This window comes from Perognathus longimembris, chromosome 9 (assembly GCF_023159225.1).
Source record: "Perognathus longimembris pacificus isolate PPM17 chromosome 9, ASM2315922v1, whole genome shotgun sequence".
NCBI lineage: Eukaryota > Metazoa > Chordata > Mammalia > Rodentia > Heteromyidae > Perognathus > Perognathus longimembris.
In genome coordinates, this window is record NC_063169.1 from 48052926 (window position 1) to 48057765 (window position 4840).

The window sequence follows — 4840 nt, forward strand, 5'->3', positions numbered from 1 at the left end:
CTAATTATTCCCAATAAGTGAGACCATAGAGTCCATGTTTCTTTGGGTCTGGCTCACTACACTTAGTATAATTTTTTCCAAGTCTTTTTGCTCAAGGCTAGCACTCTGCCACTTGAGCCACAGCGCCACTTCTGGCCATTTTCTGTATATGTGGTGCTGAGGAATCGAACCCAGGGCCTCATGTATACGAGGCAAGTGCTCTTGACACTAGGCCATATTCCCAGCCCCTCACTGATTTCTTATACTTGTACAATAGTACACTTTGGGAGACAATCTTAGCAGACAGTAGATACAAATGATGTACATTCCTTTCTTTCATACTATCGTGAAGTTTTCCCCATCTTGTTGCTATTCAGTTGAGATTAAAATGAATTGTTAAAATGAATATTAAGTGAAATGAATTAAATGAATTATTAAAAATGAATTATTTGAATACCTCTATTTACCAAAGATGCCCTAGGGTGTGGCTTAGTGCAGTCAACAAAACAAAGTTTAAGAATTTATGTTCCAATTGGAAACTGAACTTTTATAATTCCATTGTTAATGACTTCAGACACATATTCATATCCACATAAGCATATAAAAACATGTATATATACATAATGTATATGTGTATGTGTTGTGGTAAGTTCTAAGAATAAAAAATCATGGGGCTGGGGATATAGCCTAGTGGCAAGAGTGCCTGCCTCGGATACACGAGGCCCTAGGTTCGATTCCCCAGCACCACATATACAGAAAACGGCCAGAAGCAGCGCTGTGGCTCAAGTGGCAGAGTGCTAGCCTTGAGCGGGAAGAAGCCAGGGACAGTGCTCAGGCCCTGAGTCCAAGGCCCAGGACTGGCCAAAAAAAAAAAAAAAAAAAAAAAAAAAAAAATCAAGTAAAGGGCAGATAATTTTAAAAGGGAGGAAATGTATCCTGAGGCAGTGATATGTAAATGCATGTTCACACTAAGAAAGAAATGATCTTGGGTTATATTAGAGGAGAGGACATTTGAGATCTATAGATTGCCTTCCTTGATTACAGAATGACAGAAATGACTCGGTTGGAGTCTTGTGTTAGTCTTGGACTTGTCTAAGAGATGAGGAAATGCAGGTGAAGTCTGAAAAGTTGTCAGCAACCAGCTCATTCTGCCTTAGCATACTAAGTATTTTGGATTTTATTCTCTATAAAACAGGCATAATATGGAAGAATGTTCCTCAAGGAAGGACGTAATCTACTTTGTTTTTATAATATGTCTGTAGTATACCTTTACCAGTTTTAAACAGACATATGGGAGTTCTACATTTGTAACGTAAGGAAAGAGTACAAAAAGCGGTTTACTTGGTCCAAGAGTTTGTCAGATTCTTAGTAAGTTTCAGGTAGAACCAACAGGATTTCTTCATGTTTTGGGTATGGAAGTTGAGAATAAGAATTAAGATGATTCCATGAGGTGTTTTTTTTTTTTTTTTTGGCGAAATTAGAATAGACGCCACTTGAATAAGAGGATAAAATATTTAGTAAGTAATGATAGCATTAGTAGTGTACAAGGAGGGTGACATTTCCACATATAAATACAACCTACCCTGATCAGATTCTTTATTTCTTTTCCTGATTGGACCTTCCCCCTATCTTAAAAAAATTTCAAGCCAGAAATTGGTGGCCCCTTCCCATAATCTTACCTACTCAGGAGGATGAGATCTGAGAATTGTGACTTAAAATTAGTCTAGGCAGGTAGGCCTGGTAGGCTCTTTTTCTCCAGGTAACCTCTAAGTAGCCAGAAGTAGTGCTGTGGCTCAAGTGATAGAGTGCTAGATTTATGTTAAAATGTTAACAGACAGCACCCAGTCCCTGACTTTAAGCCCTAATACCATCATACGCATACACATAACACCCCCTCACACTACCCCTGCCTCAATATCAATCAGTTTTACTGTTTTATTTTATCCATGCATATGAACAACTTTAATTAACCCTATCCCCTATGACTCTTCCACTCCCCATGGCACCTCCCCCCCAAGCCCCCACATCACATAGCCTAGTTTAGTTTCTTGAGATTCATTTCCAGTGTCTTTTCTAGCCATTAATAGTTCTCACTGGATCTAAGTAAAAACTCCTCCAAAAGATTGAACTAGTCTAGTACCTCTTTATGTTGCTTCTCGAACATTTTTCACACTTGTTAATGAAAGCTCAAGTTGGCAGCAGAGATAAAAATGATTGGTAGAGCTATTAGGGAAATACTCAGAGAGGCTAACAACTCTCTTGCTTGACAGGCAGAAACAATGACTACTTAAATAGATTTAGGGAGTAGGATGCCTCCGCTCTCCCCCTGAAAAATTCAGTTTAAAGTAATACAATCCACTCACAGCCACCCAGAGTCCCTGACTTTACTAACTTCTTGCTACCACTAAAGTCCTGTAAGAGTTTTGCCTTTAGTTGAATAATAAGTCAGTGCTAAATGCTTAAATGCCAAAATTTAAATTAAATTCCCCTTTTAAAATTAGTAAGTTAGTGTTTGTTTATTCAGTACATTAGGAGTAAAAAGGAGAACTCTAGGAGCACTTACTATACCAATACTTCTCACACTGACAGAAAAATAATTGGACTAAAAGCATGTTAGGAAAAGATGCATAATAGAAATTTTAAAGTAATATGTAAGAATAATTTTCAATACATAGAATAAGCTATTTTTTTCTGAAAATAACACTTTTAGTTTTTATGTGTGGATTTCATATAATCTAGGACATACTGTTGCTAGGGAAAACTGTATTTTTTAAAAGAATAGAACACTTAAGTAGTAATTTAGAAAATACAATAGTGCAGCAAAATACAAACATTCTCAGTAATGATACCAAATTTTGTGTACTATATTCATATTCTGTATACTGGCTCCTACAGCAATCTATCGTTTCTAAAGAACATTGCCATCACCTCAAATATTTCAACCTCTTAGTCTAAGAAAATAAGCTACAAAATACAAAACTTTCTAGATTCCCCAAAGAAAACAGAGTATAAAGTTTCAAGGTTTTAGACCATTATTGAAATACATGATTGTCCCACTGTTCATCTCCTCCATTTCCCTACCTCCTCCAGTACACTGCTTGGGTTGCTTCACCTGAGCATTGAAGCACAGGATTGTTTTCATTCTGTTCCAAACCAATTCGTCTCTTGCTGTTTCCAAATCTTTATGGTGAGTCCAACTCACCTTCCTCATTTCTTTCATCAACAGATGTCTCCACTTTTCCTTTCCATTCATTAAAATTCTACCAGGTAATTTGCTTTTCTCCTTCACACCATATTCTTGATTTTAGTCTTGATGTCTGCAATGTCTACATGACTAATTTGTTCGACTTTCAAAGTGTTTGGTTTTCAGAAATCTTGTCTCATTTTTGTTCCCTTGCATTGTCACGTGCTAGAAAACTTTATTTCCCAGAGCTTATCTAGAATATTCAGTTCAATTTCCCAATTTCTGTCCACAGCCTCTTCTCAGGCCAACTTTCTCATTTAGTTCTTCTCAGCATGTATTTTCTCTGTCCTCATGAGAATCACCAAAATTGAAACCTTTAAATTTTCTCCTTCACCTGTCCCTACCTTATTGTGCTTTGTTGTGCAATGTTGATCCTGGTCTTTATTAAATACATCCAAACTCACATCAAACTCCTTCCCATATTACTTTATTAGAAAGCTTTTTTTTTGTTTGTTTGTCCTGAAAGAATGCCATATTGATGATACTATTTCCACAATATTTTTTTTTCCTGGAAACCACCCATAAAATACAGTTAACAATATCTTAGTTTTCCTTACAGTAACAAATTATCTGAGATAACCACCTTATAAGGAGAAAAGCTTTATGTTACTCACCGTTTTTTTTTTTTTTTTTGGCCAGTCCTGGGCCTTGGACTCAGGGCCTGAGCACTGTCCCTGGCTTCTTCCCGCTCAAGGCTAGCACTCTGCCACTTGAGCCACAGCGCCGCTTCTGGCCGTTTTCTGTATATGTGGTGCTGGGGAATCGAACCTAGGGCCTCGTGTATCCGAGGCAGGCACTCTTGCCACTAGGCTATATCCCCAGCCCTACTCACCGTTTTTTGATATCTGAGTTCCATTGCTTTGGGGCTATCCTAGAGGGAATGCATGGCAGTGGGGACTTAGGCACCTCCCAATAGCTGCGTTAAAGGAGAGAGAGGTGGGGAAGGGAAGGGAAGTAAGGGGAGAAGAGGACAGGGAGGGAAAGGGAAGGAAAGAGAAGAGAGGGGAAGGAGAGGAAATGGGAGGGTAAGAGAGAGGAGGGATGAGAAGGGGAGGGGAGAGGGAAGGAGAAGGGAGAGGAAAGGAGAAGGGAGAGGAAAGGGAGAGGAAAGGGAAAGGGGGGAGCTTGGGAAAGGAAGTGAAGGGAAAAGAAGAGATCCAAGTTCCACTAATCTCTGATAACATGTTCTGGTGAACTCAACCCTCAGTCCCCTCTTCCTAAACATGGCGTTAAATTGAGGACCAAGCCTTTAACAATATGCTTTTAGGTGATAATCCATAGTCATACTATGGTAGTCAGTTTACAATTTTAGCTGAATATTCTGTTTGGAAAAGATTAGGTCTCCAAACATAGTTTATTTGAATGGACATGAGAAACTTTCAGTCAGAAACAATTTCTCTTCTGAAGAGAAGATATTATCTTCTACTTCCGTATTCTGATATAAGGGAGTCACTTAATGATGAGAGGTTTACTCTCCCTACCCTATATGGATCTCTTATTTGCTATCATAAAATACTGCCTCAACAATAGTGGCATAGAGAAGCTCAAATAGTTCCAGGTTAGAAGTTTGCATGGATATCAGTGAGCTAAAATCACTGTACTTCATTTCCCTTTGGA